This window comes from Ovis aries, chromosome 18 (genome assembly GCF_016772045.2).
Source record: "Ovis aries strain OAR_USU_Benz2616 breed Rambouillet chromosome 18, ARS-UI_Ramb_v3.0, whole genome shotgun sequence".
NCBI lineage: Eukaryota > Metazoa > Chordata > Mammalia > Artiodactyla > Bovidae > Ovis > Ovis aries.
The window spans coordinates 33,696,905-33,707,902 of NC_056071.1; the positions used below are offsets into that span (position 1 = coordinate 33,696,905).

The 10,998-nt window shown below is 36.9% G+C and overlaps 1 long non-coding RNA gene across 1 annotated transcript in view; it reads right to left on the reverse strand.

Annotated features, from left to right (window-relative positions):
• The window catches only part of LOC132658088 (uncharacterized), a 165,872-nt gene extending 158,477 nt beyond the window's left edge, over positions 1 to 7,395 (reverse strand). Inside the window, exon 1 of the long non-coding RNA XR_009597100.1 lies at positions 7,177 to 7,395. This is a non-coding gene — a long non-coding RNA (uncharacterized LOC132658088). The remainder of the gene's footprint in view (positions 1 to 7,176) is intronic.
• Positions 7,396 to 10,998: the final 3,603 nt, after the last annotated feature.

Below are 10,998 nucleotides of genomic sequence, written 5' to 3' on the forward strand. Positions count from 1 at the left end.
CTGTCATGAGAACAATCTTCACCCAGAAATCTGCTCTGTTTTTGCTCCAATGTTACATTCTCTTAAGAGGCCTTCCATGGCCACTCACTTAAAGTTACAATCCATTTTCTAAGTACTCCCAATTCTCTTTACTTGGCTCTATTTTTTTCTATTTGTATTTATGTAAAAAAATTTTTTACTATGGTAAAAGTCACATAATATAAAACATACTATTATAACCATATTTAACTATACAATTTAGTGGCACTAAGAAGGCAATGGCACCCCACTCCAGTACTCTTGCCTGGAAAATCCCATGGGTGGAGGAGCCTGGTAGGCTGCAGTCCATGGGGTGCAAAGAGTCAGGCACGACGGAGTGACTTCACTTTCCCTTTGCACTTCCATGCATTGGAGAAGGAAATGGCAACCCACTCCAGTGTTCTTGCCTGGAGAATCCTAGGGATGGGGGAGCCTGGTGGGCTGCCATCTATGGGGTCGCACAGAGTCGGACACAACTGAAGCGACTTAGCGGCAGCGGCAGCAAGTACATTTACATTGTTGTACAACTCTCACCATCACCCATTGCCCTAATTTTTCACCTTCCTAAACTGAAACTCTACCCATTAGATACTAACTCCTCATTCTGCCTCCTCCCTCACCTCCAGTCCCTGGAACCTATATATATATATATTTAATTCCAGTATACTTTCTGACTATGAATTTGACTATTCTAGGTACCTTGTCTAAGTGGAATCAAACAGTATTTGTCTGCACCTAAAGTACACTGAAATGCATTTTTAAGTTTTAATATATGTTCTACAAACAGACTACCTTTTCTTCCTCTAGTGCTATAGAGTAGGTTCTCATTACCTATTTTATACATAGTAGTTATGTATATGTCAATTCCAATCTAATTTATTCAATCTCCCATTCTCCCCTTGGTTTTCATGTTTATTCTCTTCATCTGTCTATTTCTGCTTTGCAGATAGATTCATCTGTATACTGTTTTTCTAGATTCCACATATGTGTTAATACACATTTTTCAGACTTATCTCACTCTATGACAGCCTCTAGATCCATCCAATAGAATAAAAATTCTATTTTTAAGAATCACTTTCTCATATACTATATAATGTTCAAAGTTATTATTTGTGTTTTTATCTAGAACAGAAATCTTTAAGGCAGAGATTTTATTCACACACACACATTATATATATATATATATCTGACAGTGAGCTTGGCACATAGCAGGCATTTACTAAATTGAGTGTTTAATGGGTGAGCCAAGTACAAATAAATGAATAATCAAAAGCTGTGACAATAATTGACAACTAATGCCCATGATTTAAGTGCTTTACATATAAATTACATAAAATTACCTTGAAAACAACCCTAAGAGATAGATGCATTATCTCCATCTTAAATATGAAGCAACTGAGACACAGAGAAGTTAAAAACATGTTACCTGCTAATATAACTTGAGTTAGGGTTGAAAGGCAGGCAGTTGGGCTCCCAAGAAGGCCACACTCTTAATCGTGAAATGCTACCACTTTTCTGCTGTCAAGATGCTAGCAGTGTGACAAAAAGACAGATATAGCAGGAGAACTTGATCTGGTTTGGAGTCTCAGGGGAGGCCTCCCAATGAAATGGCTTTAAGTCGAGAAAAGACAAGTAGCACTTAGCTAGTTGGAAAGAAGGACCAGTCTAAGTCAGCTCAACTTTGGGGCGCTAAGAATTTGGGAACTTAGGAAGCTGAAAATGCAAATTCAGCTAATGACCAGAGTTGCTGGTCATACCTCCGCTTTTCCACACTATGGTGGCATCAGGAGAGATGAAATCCTCTTGCAGAAAGGTTAGTTACTAACCAGTTTGGGTGGAGAATTGCTCACACCAACCATGTAACTTAATTATAGAGTCACTCCACTTTTCCAAGGTATAGGACAATGCTTGGAGAAAGTAAAGATGAGGAAAATCATATCTGTTCTGTTAAGTGGACCAAGGAGGACCTGTAAATAGGGTTGATCATGATCCCTATGACTGAGTGGGTTTCACTAGTAGGACTGGGGTAATAGGAAGAGACTAATTGGTTCCTGGAGGTGGCTTTGACTGCTTTGCAAAAAGTCTCAGCTGCAACTATTTCAAAAATTAACAGCATGAGGCAATGGATAGACCACTCATTTATATGTTAGTGCTTAACTGCAAATGGGGGAAGTAACTGGAGCATGCATATACCAAAAGTCTCAGATGGGGATGGCATCTGGATTCCATTTTCCCAGTACCCACCCCAACTATGCTCTTTGTTTTCATGGAACCCTCATAAGCATTCACTTGTGGTTCCAAGGATTCTCCTTCAGGCATAAGAGGTGAATTACAAGTAGGTTTCCAGAACTGTATTATATCCCACACACTTAAGGATCCCATCTCCATGTCACGTCACACATCCTGTGGTTTATTTAATACTAACATGGCTATGAATCATGGGTAGAAAAGTTTATGCTTTATTGGGTCTGACAGAGCAGCTGATTTCTGGGTATCCTTCTCAACAAAACTGCATTTCAAATTGAGGCACTAAAATTCATGGGTGGGTATCAGTTTTTTCAGTCAATGTCTTCTTATGAAATTATTCACAGCAACTCCTATGTAATACTACCTTTTTAAAGATAAAATTAAATAGTTAAAATAAATATTAACATACAATTGGTAATATGCAGAGATTTATGCTTTACACATTGGTTTTTATTATGAAGATGGTAAGATTAGGACTCTCAACTCATTTGCCTTCCAAGTTTTATTTCTTTTTGTCATCCTAATGAATTCATTCTAATTAATTCTCTAGAAAAACAGGTCTAGAGAATTATGACTTTTGAATTATGAGTTTTATGTTTTAAACCCATGCATTATGACTTTTATGTTCTAAACCCATGCCAGCTTGTCTAGAAAGCCCCCTTTCCCATCTCTGACTCTTAAAATTCCATCTCTTAAGACCCTTTCTGATCTACCCAATGGGAAATGAATGTCAGAGAGAATATCAGTATTTTCCATGCTGATTATGATAATTATAATGCCTTCATTTTCCATTAAAGAAATATCTTATAGTCTTATTTTAATATTATTATACTATTACTTTAATACTGTGATAGGTCTAGGGATATAGTAGTAAAAAATTTACTTAGTCTTACATTTATGAAATACAGAAATAATCACATATATGTATAAGGAGAAATCGTGGTAAGAGTTGTATTGGGAAACTACAGGCTATTATGCGAAAGAATAAGGTTAAAGAAAATAATACAGAGGCAAAAGTCAGAGAAGACTTCCCAAGGAAGTGACATTTCAGCTGAGATCTGATGGATGAATAAAAGTTATTCAGGTTAAGGGAAGAGGGAAGTATTTGAGACACAGGGACTTGCTAAGTTATTAGGTGGAAAATGTCTTGGTGCATTCCAGGAACTTAAAAAAGTCACTTGTCTCATATTGTAGTTATATATGGACCCTTCTTACCTCTCAGATGGAAGAAAACTTTATTTCTGCCCCATAAATAATGTACACATTATTTTATACATAGAAGGAACTCAAAAAGTATGTTAGAGAACTGTGGCTTCCAGAAACTGTAACTAACTTGTTTTGAACTTACTCTCCTATGTAAATAATTATGAAAACAGGAAAAAATATGAGAATAACTTTCAAGCATTGGAAACTGAGCAGCCCTATTATCCTTGAGAGAAAGGAAAATCCATGAGGTAGGCTTATTATTCCCAAATGTCTATATGGGACAGTTTCCACAACTTTGCGGTAATGAGGAGAAAGCAGAAATCTCAGGGGAGGAGTTGTAGATTACATCTGAAGTGGCCAAGGCAGGTGGAACTGGAGGAACACAGGATGGAAAGTGAAGTATTCTTCTTGTATCCTGTATAGGGAGGGCACCCTGGAAGTTTGCATCAGGGTTCACTTTCTGTCCTTGGCTGAGTGTCAAGTGCTCATGAACAGGGCATTGTCCATGAGGCCTAGCAGATAGTGACTTTGAGGAGGCCAAGAGCAGAAGTGATATCAGATATTGCACAGGACTAAAAGAGGTCAGAATTTGGATCAGCTAGAGTAGACAGACCTCACTGAACAATCTAGATATCCAGTCAAGAGTCTGGAAGAATCATGACCCAGAGGAAAGGAAATACCCTAGATCTAATTGAGAAAAAAAAGTCCTGAAGTCAACGCTTCCTACAAAGCACAAAACCAAGGTTAAAGGATCAAAATAATCGATCAGTCAGTTGTCAGATAAAACTTGCTGCTGCTGCTGCTGCTAAGTCGCTTCAGTCATGTCCAGGACTAAAATGAAGATAACGTACATGAAACTCTCCACGAAATAACATATACAATGGAAAGTTATGAGACAAAAGCAGGAAAACATTGCCCATAATCAAGAAGAAAAGTAATTTTAAAAATAGATATGAGTAATAGCAGATATAGATTTTAAAACAGCTATTATAAACACATTCAAGGATGTAAATGAAAAGGTGGACAAATCTCAAAGAAATAGAAACTAAAAAGAAATGGAAATTCTAGAGTAAAAAATAAAGTGATATCAAATAAAAGGATTCTGGATGGTTTAAATTATCTATCTAATCTAACAAATTAGATAATATTAGACAATAGATTAGACACTATGTTAAGAAAGGATCAATATTATTCAAACTGAAGGGAAAGAAAAATATTGAAAACACCAGCAAAATCTCAATTACCCATGAGATGATATTGCACAAATATAATTACAGAGTACCAGGAAGGGAAAATTATCAAGAATGCATCAGACAAAAATATTGAGTAAACAACTGAAAACCCGAAGTTTGGTGGAAAATAGTACCACAAAGATCCAAGAGTTTCAATAAACCCTAAGTAAACCAAGTCTAAAAAATAGCATGTAAGCACATCATACTCAATTAAGGGAATATTACTATGTACAATTTAGCACAAATAAATTTGACAAGTTAGATGAAAAAGACAAAAATTCTAGAAAAAAAATTTTCTAAAACTGATAAACATAGAAAACCTGAATGCTTCTCAGGTTATTAAAGAAATGTAATTCATAGGTAAATATTTTCCCACAAAGAAAACATTAGGTCTAGATAACTTCACTGGTAAATTCTACCTGATATTTAATAATGATTAATATTTTACATGAATCATTTAGGGAAAGTGTGGCAGTATTTTCTATGTCTTTTTATGAAACCAGCATTAACTTTAAAAGCAGCCTAAACAAAGACATTAAAATAAAAATAAAATTACAGACCAATATTTCTTATCAACCTACTAATAAAAATTCTTAACCGAATAGTAACAGCAAATGGAATCTAGCATTATATGAAAAGCAGCAAATGGAGTTTATCCCCGGATTGTAAGGTTGTGACAAGATTAAAAAGAGAAAAGTCACATTAGCAGAGAATAAAAATCATAATTACCTTAATTGAAGCAAAAGAACAAGCAGATAACATTTAACACTCGTTCATGACAAATTCTTAAACTAAGCATAGACAAGCATTTTAATTATAAATGACATCTGTGAAAAACCATCCTTTAACATGATAGTTGAAACTGACATATACTCCACTTTTTCCCTACTATCAAAAACAATTTGAAGGTATTCACTTATACCATTCTATCCAAAGCTGTACTAAATCTCCTCAGTTCAGTTCAGTTGTTCATGTCCGACTCTTTGGGACCCCATGAACTGCAGCACGCCAGGCCTCCCTGTCCATCACCAAATCCCGGAGTCCACCCAAACCCATGTCCATTGAGCAGCGTAATAGAATAAATTTGCCTATGCATAGATGACATAGTTACATCATAATGTATGTACAAAATCCTATGAAACCCAGAAAGACACTATGACTAATGAGTAAGAAAGATCCTAGAATACAAGGTCAACATACAGAAATCAACTGATTTTAACACCAACAAAGAACTGGAAGATATTAATAAGCCACACAATTTAACAGCACCAAACAATCCCACAAAATATTTAGGAATACATTTAATGAAAGATATATTTGAGTCTTCTATATTAAAAATTATAAATCTTTAAGAGAAAATTTAAAGACCTAATTAAAGAAGAAACATGCCATATTAATGAGTTGAAAATTCAGTATTTTTAAGATTCCCATTCTTTCCAAACATAGAGATTCAAAGTAATTGAAGTAAAAGAGAATAAAGACATAGCATAGATACTGACAACCTGATTCTAAAACTTAAATAAAATCAAAAAATCTAGAATAGGTGAAGCAATCATCAAAAAAAGAGGGAAAGGTTTGGAGGCTTAATTAAGTAATTAATTAATACTACTTAATTTTAAGCATTACTATTAAGTGACAATAACCAGTGCAGCATTGAAACACAAATAGACAAATAGATCAATGGAAGCAAAGAGAACATGCAGAAATAAATACTTACATGGTCTAATGACGTCACTGCAGTTTAATGGGGAAAAGCAAGTCATTTCAACAGTTTGCAATGAAAGTAAGGAAAACAGTGATTGCCACTTCATGTCACATACAAAAATTAAAAACTAAAACTATAAAAGTGCTACCATACACAGAGTAATATTATGACCATGGGTTAGACAAAAAGGCTTTTTAGCCATGGAACAACAAACTCTAAATATTAAACTATAAGGATAGATTTGATTAAATTTAAAAGTATCTGCTCATCAACGATGCCCTAAAGAAAATGTTAAGACAAGACACAGGTGGAAGGAATGTACCGACAATACTTGTATGTGATAAAGGATTTATCTCTAGAACATACTAAAAGCTCTTACAAATAATAAGCAAACAACACAAACAGGTCAAGATCTTGAACAGGTATTTCCCAGAAGACTTAGAAATGGACTACAAGTACATGAAAATGTACCCAATATCATTAGTCATCAAATCAATACTACAATGTGATAATAATTTACTCCTAACAAAAAGGCTAAAATTTAAAAATGAACAACACTAAATGTTGGCAAGGTTTTAGAGCAACGAAACTCATGCATTTTTGATGGGAGAGAATGTAAATTACTATGCTTGAAAAAATCCAGCAGTTCCTTACGAAGTTAACTATAGGCCTACCCTATGACTCAGCATTTCATTTACTGATGTTAACTTTCTTGTTGGAACTATTACAAACTTAGTGGCTAAAGTCAAAACAAAGTTATTACCTTACCGTTCTGGAATTCAGAAGTCCAAAATGGGTCTCATTGGGCTAAAATCCAGGTGACGCCAGGGCTCCATTCCTTTCTAGAGGCTCAAAGAGAAAATTCACTTTCGTGCCTTGCCTTTTCCTTCTTCTAGAGATTGTCTGCATTTCTTGGCTTTACAGCTTCTTTCTACCTAAAGCCAGCAACATCCAGTCTCTTCTTTCACACCACATCTCTCTGGCACTGACTCTCCAGCGTTTCTCTACCTGATATAAGGATGCTAGTGATAATATTGGGCACACCTGGATATCCAGCGCATGCTCCTTTGCGCTCCCAATGCTCAGTCGTGTCTGACTCTGCAACCCCATGGACTGCAGCCTGCCAGATTCCTCTATCCATGGAATTCTCCAGGCAAGAATACTGGAGGTGGGTTGCCATTTCCTCCTCCAGGGGATCTTCCTGACCCAGGAATCAAACCTAGGTCTCCTGCATCTTCTCCATTGGCAGGCAGATTCTTTACCAATGAGCCACCTGGGAAGCCCTGCTCCCTTTAGGTCAGCTAATGATTAGTAACATTACTTCCATCTGCTACCAGAATTTCCCTCGCCTTGCAACTTATTCACTGGATCTGGGGATATGGATATACGAGGGGCTATTACTCTGCCTACCACAAGTATTTATCTAAAACAAATTAAAATATATGCTCACGATACACTTGCACAAGACTGTTTGAAACAGCTTCATTCAGAAGAGACCAAAACTAGAAACAACTATCATTGGAGGAGTGGATAAACCAATAGTAGTAAGTTATTAGAATGGAAAACTGTTAAAAATTTTTTAAAGAACATTTAATTGATGCACTACACAATCCCTAAAAGGTTACAGTGAGCAAAAGAAGGAAGGCATAAAAGTAAACACAGTATGTTTCCACTTTTATGACACTCGAGAACAGCAAAGCCAAACTATGGTGATAAAAATAAATATACTGGTGACTTTAGGGGCAAGATTGATGAGAAGAAGGAAGAGTGAAATTTCTGAGATAGGTGATGGAAATACTTTACATCTTGTTGCTTGATGCTGTGAAATTACACATTTACTTTTTCAAAGTATACTCTTCAAGTTCAAATTTAAAGTCTATGTAAATTTGGGGGACAAATTTTAACATGAAAACCCTACCTTTCACTTTGCTGGAGATAATTCAGAGATGTTTTTAAAAGTGCAAAGCAAACAGTGAGAGTTTTACTTTTTCTTTTCCAATTTGGATTCCTTTTATTTCTTTTTCTGCTCTGATTGCTGTGACCAAAACTTCCAAAACTATGTTGAATAGTAGTGGTGAAAGTGGGCACCCTTGCACACAATGGAGTATTACTCAGCCATTAAAAAGAATACATTTGAATCAGTTCTAATGAGGTGGATGAAACTGGAAAACACCAATACAGTACACTAACGAATACATATGGAATTTAGAAAGATGGTAACGATAACCCTGTATGTGAGACAGCGAAAGAGACACAGATGTATAGAACAGTCTTTTGGACTCTGTGGGAGAGGGAGAGGGTGGGATGATTTGGGAGAATGGCACTGAAACATGTATAATATCATATAAGAAACTAATCACTAGTCCAGGTTCGATGCAGGATACAGGATACTTGGGGCTGGTGCACTGGGATGACCCAGATGGATGGTATGGGGAGGGAGGTGGGAGGGGGGTTCGGGATGGGGAACACATGAACACCCGTGGTGGATTCATGTTGATGTATGGCAAAACCAATACAATATTGCAAAGTAAAAAAAATAAAAATAAAAAGTGCAAAGCAGATTTTTTTCAGTTTTATTGATGTGTAATTGACAAAGTTATAATATGTTTAAAGTGTACATGATGATTTGATAATGCATACATTGTAAAAAGATCCCAACAATAAAATAAGACATAATTTTTGAAAGTTAGGGAGAAAAACTTTATGAAGTTTTCCCCCATGCCACATGGGGTTACACTTACATATAAAATGAAGTCAGAGTTCTCAATGTGTACAGGCGTGCTCGGGTGTGTCTGATTCTTTGTGACCCCATGGACTATAGTCCACCAGGCTCCTCTGTCCATGGAATTCTCCAGGCAAGAACACTGGAGTGGGTTGCCATTCCCTTCTCCAGAGGATCTTCCCAACCCACGGATTGAACTCTCCTGCACTGGCAGGCGGGTTCTCTACTGTCTGAGCTACCAGGGGAACCCATATATGTGTATATATTACATATATATATATATATATATATATATATATATATATATATATAATATCAGCCAGGGTGCTGATGCAAAGCAGATGATAGAAATGATCCAGTAAAGGGGTATTCCTGGGATAACCTTCTTAAGCCAGTTTACTGAAGAGTCCATGATACTAGGGTGCTGGTTAGTCAGCACTGAAGGATCCCAAGGTAGAATCTTGGAAGAAACAGGTGGTTTGGATGAAGTGAGAAACGCTGAAAAAATAAAGTTTTTACAAAATTCAAGAGCAAGTATCATGCATCCAAGATAGTGAATCGTAACAGGTATAAAGGATTTGAAAGGTCTCAGGCATTCATCAGTGAATGGGCTGCTGATGCAAGATCAAAAGTGAGCTCTATGACTGCAGAGTAGAAACACAGAGGAAGCTGCAGTATTGAATTATCAACATAAGCAAAACGAAAGCATCTAAGAAATAAGGTAGAGATCAGAGGAGGAAAAATGATGGTGACACTGGCTGCCAGCAATGTACTGACACGATGTTAATCTTGGCAAGGCAGCAAAGGGAGTGTTGGTATAGAGGATGATTTATGTATTTTTTTAGGGCATTCGCTTCACCTCTTTACCAATCTTAGATATAAACATCCTTCAAAACTTAGCTCAAGTTACTTCTTTACGAGAAGTCTTTTATGGCTGGGACTCCGGTTAGTTTGTTAGCTTGTTCTTTTATTCAGTCACACATTTACTCTCTTAATGAGGGTGCGTCATGTGGCAGACACTGATGTCCAAACTCTTCTCCTAGACTACAAGAGGCAACACCTCTGAACTTGACTTAGGTTCCTGGAGGCCTGGGCAATTATGAACAGGGGCATATGGACCTATGAATGGGCAATTATGGACCTATGAATGCACAGCATGGGAGTGAGAAACCATCACAGAGCAAAGAGGAAACAGTATATACAACCATGAAAGGCCAGTGGGGAAACACTTGCAGTGCAGATTAAATTCGGGCATAACATTATCACACTACTGCACAAAGGGTCAGAACAAGTGAGCAGAAGTCAAAACTTGGAGACAACCTACACATTTTCCTAAAGCTTATACAAGTCTGTGTGTGTTAGTCACTCAGTCATGTCCCACTCTATGTGACCCCATGGGCTGCAACCCACCAGTCTCCTCTGTCCATGGAATTCTCCAGGCAAGACTATTTGAGTGGATTGGCATTCCCTTCTTCAGGGGATCTTCCTGATCCAGGGATCGACTTGTAATCTCCTGCATTGCAGGCAGACTCTACTGTCTACAGTATTTTTTGACTTATAAACCTTTCCACAGTTATATATACAGTCATGAGCTTCCTTAGAATATTTTGAAGTGATTTGATCACTTTTGAACAGTATCATCTGGCGGGATTCCAACGGAGAAAGGGCGGGAAGGAGAACTAGACAGCCACTCTTGTGTGGATTTCTAAGTGGAGACAAGGTGGCTCATGACAGAAAGTTAAAAACCAAACAAATCCAAAAATTGTCAACCATACCCTCAAGGCATGACAGGGACAGAGTTTCATTTTTTTGCTCCCATTGTTTAGAAAGTTCACTGTTTGACAAGACAAAGTGGTGCGACCCTGTTT